The sequence below is a fragment of the Genypterus blacodes genome, unplaced genomic scaffold, assembly GCF_046128005.1.
Source record: "Genypterus blacodes isolate CSIRO-AG114 ecotype Tasmania unplaced genomic scaffold, CSIRO-AGI_Gbla_v1 ptg000072l_1, whole genome shotgun sequence".
NCBI classification, from domain to species: Eukaryota; Metazoa; Chordata; class Actinopteri; order Ophidiiformes; family Ophidiidae; genus Genypterus; species Genypterus blacodes.
The window spans coordinates 2,362,713-2,372,625 of NW_027466882.1; the positions used below are offsets into that span (position 1 = coordinate 2,362,713).

The window sequence follows — 9,913 nt, forward strand, 5'->3', positions numbered from 1 at the left end:
TGCAGGTGATTTGAGTTCATGAGATACTGAACTCTGGGGTTTTCATGAGCTGTATGCCATAATCACCTAGATTTAAACAAATATAGGCTTGAAATATTTCACTTTGTGTGTAATAAATCTGTAATATATGAAAGTTTCACTTTTTTTAATTAATTTACTGAAATAAATTTACTTTTCCTCAATATTCTAATTTATTGAGATGCTCCTCTATTTATATAACATCTTAAGACATATGAAGAATAAGAATAAGAATTAGAAACACACTATTAATCCCCAAGGGGAAATTTTTTATCCTCACTCAGTTTAGGAGATACACTCTCATGCAAACACAGTCAGTACACACGTAATGATGGAGAGATGCAGAGTTAGGGGGGCTGCCCCTTGCAGGCACCGGGGAGCAATTTGGGGGCTAGGTGCCTTGCTCAAGGGCACCTCGGCAGTGCCCAGTAGATGCGCTGGCATTTAAGGTCCAGCACAGAGCGTTCCTCATAGTAGCAACATCTGAAAGTGGGAGTAGCATTGTCGATTAATGCTTTTATATCGTCAACCTTGTTCATAAAAATCTCCATGAAGTCATTTAGGACAAGCTCAGAGCGGACTGTGGCTACAGGTTTGTTTGAAACCTGTGCCACTGTGTCAAATAGGAATTTGGGGTTGCTCTTATCATCATTATCAATTTTGAGAGGTTACTGAGCAGAGCGAAGTGCTTGTTTATAACTTAGTGATCAGGTTAGTATCAGACCAGGCAAGACCAGGTCAGACTCCACTTCCCTTCTAGCAGCCTGCAGGCCTTGAGACCCAGGGAGCCAATTTGTCCCCTTTGTGAGACCTTCGCTTTAGAGGAGCAATAGACTGCAAAATATCGGATAATAAGGAATTTATGTTTTCTGTTAACGTATCCAATGATCCTCATTAAGGTTCAATGACTTAAGAAGAAAGAGAAAGCTTTTGTAATTAATCATTTTCATTCTCGAAATGAACATTAAAGTCTCTGAAGTATTGATGTTGTCCACATGAGTCCCCATGTCTGTAACAAAAGTGGAGAATTCATCTAAGAATTTATTATGAGGGTCAAACTACAGCACAGGCAGAAAATTGGTTGCCTGCCTTAGAGGGTGCTGGGTTAAGAATTAAAAACTCAAAAGATGAGAAATTTGTGCTAGCCCATCTCTTGGTGGCAAGGTTGGTTGCCACCAAGCCTAACCCATTTAAAACATGGCCTAACTAGCCCAAAACATGACCTATAAAGCCTACACCACCACCTTTTTTGGAGGTGTGTGTGAGTGAAATTGGGAGGAGAGGCTTCATTCATTGCCATAAGGCCATGTTTCACAGAGGCTCAGCAGATCCAGACTATGCTCTTGGATCAGATCCATAACTAGTAGCAACTTGCTAGCCAGAGAGCTGATGTTGATAAGGCCCAAATTCCGGCCAATCACTCACACACAGGGGGGCATGGCGAGTCCTGTGCACTTAGATATAGATAGATAGATAGATAGTTGTTAGTATGTTAATCAGATTGGAATTGTCAAAGTTACAAGCACCTCTGTAACGAGTGTGTCGCACAGACACGACACAATGAACACATTGTGAAATGTTAGATCAAGGTCCAGGAATGGTAGAGCGAGGACACACAGTCTCAATGAAGTGAATTACACTGTTGGGCGATTCTCCATCCACAGCGAGTGAGTGCCTAACAGGTTCTCTAAGAGCCTGTGACCTGGCAAGCTCTAAGCTAACGAGTCAATTTAGTGCACAATCTATGTTTTTTGACAGTAGGTGGGCTCCAGAGGCATTAGGGTGGAGGCCAGCCCTCTGCAGCAGCCAAGGTTTGCCCAAGGCTTTAGTCACATATTTTCTGACTTGAAACAGCATTTTCAGAAAAGACTAAAATCTAAACTTTTACTTGAGTTGAGCTGTGATAGGGGCCCTGTAACCACAGCTGCACATAAAATCACAAATAGCTCTGGACCCTCATTCTCCTGCAGCGTTACTTATTCATATCGCTCCTCTCCCTATCCCGCGACCTCCCTCCAGTAGTTGTGCGCCCCCCTTCTTTGGGAACCACTGGCCTAAACAAAAGAGTCCTACGTTGAAATCATGCATGGACCATGTTCTTTGCATATTCTGTTTCTGCTTTTCAGTGGCTGAAGATGCCTCTGAAAGTAAGCAAGTAACTGGAGCAGAGCCATATTCATTTTGGATTTTTTTTCGAGAAGGTGATTTCCCCAAACCAAAAATAAAAATTGTTACTGTATAAATTACTATCTAAATTTAACTTGAATATTATAGCGTGTTTGGGGATTATGGGTGGGGCGGTGTTTGGTGGGGTGTGTTTACTGTTTTACAGTTACTGTGATTGGTTTCTTTAATTATTTAATAGTAATTGTAGTAGTAAGTGTTATTCACATAGACATTCTTTAATTGTTAATAGTAGTATTTAATGTTATTTACTTGAAGATGTAGTTATGTTGTAATAGCTAGTGGCACCATCAGTAAGAGTGTCTGTTCTGCGAATCACTTCATGCTAGTGAAGTAACCTAATCAAAGGCCTTTGCTAAATGTGTAATCACCCACCTCTTGTATCATGACCTAGCGGTTCACTACAAAATGGTTGTCTTCCCCATATTGTGCAGCCTACTGAACCAATCTGAAATACACTTCAAAGGCTCAGTAAACCTTTGTAGGTGATTTGAGTTAACTAGGCGATTGATTGTGACAATCTGAGTATACAATATTGGAATTATTCACAATATCAACATTTTCTGAGATACTGAATTCGGGGGTTTCGTAAGCTGTAGGCCATAATCATCAAAATGAAAACAAATAGACACCGAAATATTTCACTTTGGGTGTAATGAATCTATAATATATGACAGTTTCACATTTTGAATTGAATTACTGAAATAAATTAACCCTTCCACGCTGTTCTAATTCTCTCAGCTGCAACTTTTGAAAATTGACTGCAAAAATGATTTCTCAAGCACATTATGACTCTTTTAGGACTTGACTCTCAAAGTTTGGAACATGTGACGTGACTTGACCCTACTACTCGATTTGAGATGTGGAACACAATAACATAGTCCCTGGTCTGATTATGCCACTCCGTTACTTTGGCACAAACATAAACATGTCAGGTTTTTTGCTGTCATTGTTCTGTCCTTCTCTTTCCGTGTTTGGGGTGGAGGGGATAATATTGCACATTAATTAGCATTAGTTATGCTGTTACTACCCTTTAGTGCTAGCATTTAACCTTAATCACTCAACAAATGTCAGAGGTCACCTGAGACCCAATGGCCCCGAATGCTTTTCCTCCAATCTGCTCTCCTAACAAACTTCCCGACTGTTTCCGGCAAGTAACACAATGATAGGTTAGCGTGTGATGGAGACAAAATAAGAAAAGTTAGTTTTATAACCACACCTGATATTCTTTTGCTCTGTCTTCTCTTTCAGTCTGTTGAGTTGGGCAACATGAATGAAGAATTTCCTGCAGCTTTTAGAATATTGTAATAATGACAGAGACACAGCAATGCTCAAACATTTACCTTTTTGTTAATCATCTTATTCCACTTGTATTTATTTTATAATTAACTCATCAATCAACCTGCAACCCCCTGCAGGATCCCTTTTTAAAATGACGTGCTTTAAAATAACTGTCCAGGCTCCAGGTGTAGGTACGCAATTACAAGTCACAATTCCTGACTTGAAATAACTTACAATTAAAAAACATTGAGCAGTTCAGTGAGTTGATGTATACAACTTGTAAGTGGATTGCATTTCATGAATTTGGCTCAGCTCTACAGATGATAGTTACTCCTATATAGTTGTAACTACAATCTGATAACAAATGCTGATTGCATGCTGTGTCCCAGCTGTAGAGATTGTGTAGACATCTGGTTAGTTTTGACTGAAGCATTTGCGTTAAGATGTATTTTTTCCTGATCCACCTTGGGGACAAACATTCATTTTGGCAAATTTCCCCAGTTTTGTTGTTCAAAACACTGCAAATTAAATTCAATGCTGTGACCTCATTGAAGCCAGAGAAATTACTTATCACTTACATTTATTTTGATGAAAGTGTCTGGCAAATTGATAAATGTGAATATTCTGTTTATCTGTCTTTCTCTGTCTTTTTCCAGGTGGAGGCACGGCACGGTTCTTTGTTCTGTTACTGACAACAGAGCTCCACTTTCTGAGGGTCGATGCATACAATACATCTGCTGGTAATGAGCGCTCTCTTACACACAAGTGTTTGTATTTGACACAATGTTTTCATCTGTTTAGCACAATGGGTGTGCTCTCTCTCTCTCTCTCTCTCTCTCTCTCTCTCTCTCTCTGTTTGTTGGGGTTTGTGATTGAATGGACATGTTATTGCACAGTTCCCAGTTTTCCCCCCTTGATGACCTCACATAACTTAAAAAAGTTAGTAACCTGTACATGATGTCTCTCTCAATCATTTGGAAAAAAACAAGCACTCAATTTGATCCTTTCAATGTTATACTATACCACTGTAATTGTTTAGAGTAAACAGCTTTAAGAATAACATATAACTATTGCATACTGTGTTTGAATGTAGTCTGGGACCTTGCATTTTACACTACTCCCATCTTTGTTTTTCTCATAACTCTTAATAAACAGGTGCAGTTGCAATCTCTTTAACTGACATGTTCATAGGTGACCCTGTGAATAGATAGATAGATACATCCAGTAATTTGGCCTCAGTTTAAATAACCATACTGAGTCAGACTCACCTTAAACTCTTCACAATTCAACCTCTATACGATCCACTCATTTTCCAAGCTTTAGGTAATGTGTGTGGGCAATATGAGCTTCCTTCTCAAATCATGTGAATAGTGGATTGGCACTTAGACATAGACATTAAAAATAAATAATAAATAGAAATTAAATAGCATTTTGAAGTGATATGACGACTTGCATTGTGCAGGAGACTGTGCAGGAGATGGTCTCATATATTTTCACATTCATGCCCTTTGCCTCTGTCGTGTCTGATAGCTGCTGCGCATGAAATTGCTGGACAAGCACCATTTGCTGGCTCTAACAGCATGACAGGCACAGTCCCTGATTTAGGAAACAATCTACATCCGATGTCAACATCCATCCAACACTAATTGTTGTCACAGTATGTGTGAGCCCAGGCTTTGACGCTAATTCTCAGAGGCAGATGCCAGATCTCTGCAGTATATATATAAACCTGTCGTCAGATTAGTAAAATGTCAGTTCCTCTTTTTGCAGATTACTTGGATGGGAGCTGTTTTGTATGAGAGTCACGTACTGTGTGGTCTTTCCTGCCCTCGGGTGAGAAACGTGAAGAATATGTAATAATTTGGATTTTGCAGTGTAGGTTCCCAGGGAAGGTTATGAGAGATGGTAAGACTAGAGATGATCAGAAAACACGTTTAATGCTGATTTACTGAATTAGATTAACACTGAATTAGTGAGAGACTGAAGTGATAAAAGAAAATACATGGAAGAGGGCTGACGCTTTAGTAGCTTACAGAGAGCTTTATTGTGTAATTTGGTGGGTGGTAATGGTTTTGGTGTGTATACAGTTCGATATTAGACATTTCGTAAAGACTTTATGGCCATGAATTGAACTCATTAATGATTGTTACTATTTTTTTATTGAAGCAAACATTTTACATGTCAGTGAGCATACAGTTATAGGAAATTTTGGAGATTGTTTTTTATACAGAAACACACACACACACAACCCCACATTCATAACACCCGTTCTTGCCCGCCTGGGATATAAAATGAAAAAAAAAATACAAAGAAGATGTTCGTTGTTCAGGTTTTCAGTCATTGGTCTGGCATAGCCTGTAGATCTGTGAAGTAAGAGAGAAATGGGTGCCATCTCTGATAGAAATGTGGCCCCTCATAGTGTACTTGAGTTTAATATATAGATATCCCTCAGCCATTGCGAAATAGAGGGAGGGGTGAGGGATTTACAATGCAATGTCTAGCTAACAGAGAGGTGAAAGACAATTTCCTTTTGTGCAGCTTGAAATCATTAAATAGATAGATTACATGAAGGCAGCTCATGGGAATATCACTGTTATGGATGAACTATTAACCTTTGCAAAAACATGTCAAATAGCTCTATCTAGTGGTTGCAACCTAAAAGGCCTGCAACGACTTAATGTTATAGTTCCTCCTTGTATTTGACATGTTTTTAACCGTATTTTTTTTTATTTTGTTTTACGAGACTAAATATCACACATACTGTCACATACTGAATTATTGAACGATACCTGGCATCAGCTCTCATTCTCTTGGGTCCGTCTGATGGTTGGTCTTTTCCTCCAGGTTGTGTGATCATCCGTCCTCCCAGAGATGGAGGGATCAGGTACAGAGGTCTGACACAAGAGCAGGTGAGCAGCAGCTCCTATGTGCTGTTAAAGCTGCACAGACATATGCTACTTTTTTCCTCTTTTTATTGGGTTGCAACAGTAACTGACTCATGTTAGCATTGGAAAGAAGTAAAGAAAGCTCAAAGCAAAGTTACAGGTGTGCCAAACAATGAACATTGGTAGAAACGACAACATTTCTCTGTGCAAAAGTTCAACATTTCCTAAAATGGAAATGCTCAAGGTAGAATACCAGAACTTCAATGTATCACGTATTTTTGACTTGTATGCATAATGCAGCCACAGTCCTCAGATCACACAAAGATCGCTGAGTTGTGAAACTTACAAACATTACAAAATGTGTTTGCGTGAATGGTGTGTGTGTGTGTGTGTGTGTGTGTGTGTGTGTGTGTGTGTGTGCAGATCCGCAGTGTGCAGGTACTTCCTGTAGACTATGAGATAGAGTACATCTGCAGGGGTAACAGGGTGATTGTTGGACCCAAGGTGAGGAAGTGCTTGCCCAACGGCACGTGGACTGATCTGAGCAAACTCAGCAGATGTTGTGAGTTCACCCTCAGTTCCTCATCACACATCCACACTCCTCCTGCTGGAGCATGCTGCTTCACACACAGTGGTTATAATTTAATTTCCGCTTTCCTCACAGGTCACAGGCTCCTTTTGTATTTGGGTCAAGGCTTAATGTAATAATGAACAAAGATTAAGGAATGCAAATAATCATTATCATAAAAAATGTTAATGAACAACATGTTAGTTAATGTAAACAATCAATAACAATTCTGTAGTTTTCCGACAGTCACACATCAATAATGTGTTTGTCTGCCTCTTGTAGCCAATAGTTCTTGGCAACTTTGCAGCATAGAATGAATTAGTGTCTGTATCTGTTCTTGTGGGATGTTTTTCCATTCCTGTAGTAGTGCATCATGCAGTTGGAAGGCATTAAGTGGAGGATCATGTCTTCATATGCTGTGATTCAGCACATCCCACATACAGTAAGTATGCTCTATTAAGTTCAGATCAGGGGAGTAGGAAGGCAGCACCTATACACATGCTCTCTGAAGTGCACCTGTGACAATTACAGCTGTGTATGGGACATTGTCCTGTTGTAAGGTCCATGTTGTTTGACATATGGAACAATCTAACCTCATCCCTGAAACGCTCTTCATTTAGCCCACCCTGTACACAGTGAAGTTGGCTGCTGAAAGAAGAAGTAATGGCTGTAAGAGGCATCCAATCACAATGTAGTAAAATGCAGTTTACCACAGCATCCATATATACATTCTCTATGTTCCAGTGCCATTGTGTCCTCGAGTGTGGACATCATTAGAAAATGGTCGGGTGTCCTCGTTGTCCCTGGGGCCCCCAGTAGAGGGAACAGTCCTGCACTACAGCTGTCTGCCTGGCTTCACCCTCATGGGAAGAGACTCAACATACTGCAATGAAATGGGCAAGTGGGACACGCCCAAACCTGTCTGTCTCTGTAAGTTTGGCCTCTTCCTATGGTATGGTATTTAACTTTGGAATGATTATACGCCACAGGGGACAAAGACAGGAGGGAATTATTTACTTTATTGAACCCTGGTTCAAGTACAGGGCAATAACTTATAGGTTTTCAATATGTTCACTTTAGTGCATTTAAATATGTCAATTTGAATACAAAGGAATATATCTAGAATGCTTCAATTAATTAATTAAAAAAAATTCTCTCAGCTGTCCAGTTGTCGGCCTGGATTCCCATTTCCCAGTATTTCGACATAAATGTCCCAAGACCTTTTTGTTTTACAAATAGAACCTGATAGCTCTTGCCACCCTTGGCTTTGGCCTTTGGCATGTAAGGTAACATAATGATTTAGTACAATACATTTCTTTCCTTTTTGACTCAAAAGTCACACCGACTGGTGCCTGTTGAAAAAGTCAAGCAACCTAGGCCACTATGTGATGCATGTGTTTGTGTGTGTGTGATATGAGGGGGTGCAAGATAAATTTCAATTGCATGCGATTTGCTGTGAATTGCATGCAAAATGACGATTAATAAAGTATCTTAAATCTTAAATCTTACTAACAACGGAGGGAAGGCAGGCTGCAGGCATAGGGCATGATGGGAAACATCGCCTCCCTGTTTAGCGGGATAGTGTAAAAGCCATCACAATCCTACCCTACAGTTATCACTTACTGCTATGGGTACTATTGTACTACTCTAATACTTCTGTATTTGGACTTATTGTTGGGGCAGTGTGGTGGTAGTCTGTTAGTAAATGCTCTCGGTAAAGGAAAATCAGGTTTAAACCAGTGCATCAGTCTCACATAATTCAGTCTCATGAGATTCACTGAGACCATTTTGCAGACTGAGCAGCGGTTTTATACATTACATAACATTATGGTCATTTAGCAGACACTTTTATCCAAAGCAACTCACACCCATTACAGAGGGGGGAGGGTGCCTTGCTCAGGGGCACCTCAGCAGGGTGCCAAACTGGCAACCCTCCGGTTCTCAAGGGGAAGTCCTACCGACTGAGTTACTGCCCCCCCTGAAACTAAGAGAGTTGGACACAACTCACGATATCTGTAAGTGTCTCGAGCTAGCCAGGACTTGAACCTGGAATCTTCTGATCCGAAGTCAGACGCGTTATCCATTACGCCACTAGCCCTTACACTTGCACTTATACATCACATAGATAAACACAAGGCAGACAAGGTCTCATCTGTTCGATTAAATGAATTGCACATGCTTGAGATAGATATGATGAATATTCAGTCAGGTTACAGTGACGCAATACTATGCTGACATCCTTAAAGATTGTTTAAGACCCTGGTCAACGGTCAGTATTACATGGTTACTAGATACAGCTATCAAATGATTACAAAACAGACACACAGCAAAGTCAGATACCCTCTGATTAAGCTCTTAAATTCAATTGTATATAGTCTCAAATCAAAAATAAAATGTCAAGTAAAAACAAAAAGATTGTTTAAAAGTTCAGAAGAGAAAACTAAAAAAGATTGCTGTCCGCGATCGTCGCGTAGCGTATGTGACACCTGTCACTCACTGAGTTACATTGCAAAATGGTACAGAAAAATAGGTTATTGGTCTCATTCATTTACAGTTTATGTTGAATTTTATTTTATGTGCAGCATAGATTTTCTTGTGCGCTGACAATGTGCGAGTAGTGCGCAATTGCGCACGCGTGCAGCTTAGAGGGAATATTGGTCAGAACCCCTCTTTCCTCCTCCTCATCTCGATTGTGCCCACGGCACTGTGAATAGTTTGAATCGTTGGTGCAGCGCTTGCAGAGTTGAAACTTTGGACAGCTGCACGGGTTGATCCTCCTGGAACAGTTCAAAAACTCGATTCCCTTTGGTGTGTCCACTTACAGGTGCAGCTGAATAAATAAGAATATGGTCGTCTTTCCCATGATTGTGTAGCCTACTGAACCAGACTGAGAGACAAGGGCAAGCCTCAGTAAAACTTTGCACGTCTCTCAAAAATGTGTTTTCCAGTGGGGTGGTCTGATCGTCGATTTGTTCAT

General features: G+C 40.2%; 1 non-coding gene across 1 annotated transcript; it reads right to left on the minus strand.

Moving 5' to 3' along the window:
• Positions 1-8,961: 8,961 nt before the first annotated feature.
• On the minus strand, positions 8,962-9,034 carry trnar-ucg (transfer RNA arginine (anticodon UCG)). Its single transcript has one exon. It is a non-coding gene; the product is annotated as a tRNA-Arg (tRNA).
• Between the last annotated feature and the right edge of the window lie 879 nt (positions 9,035-9,913).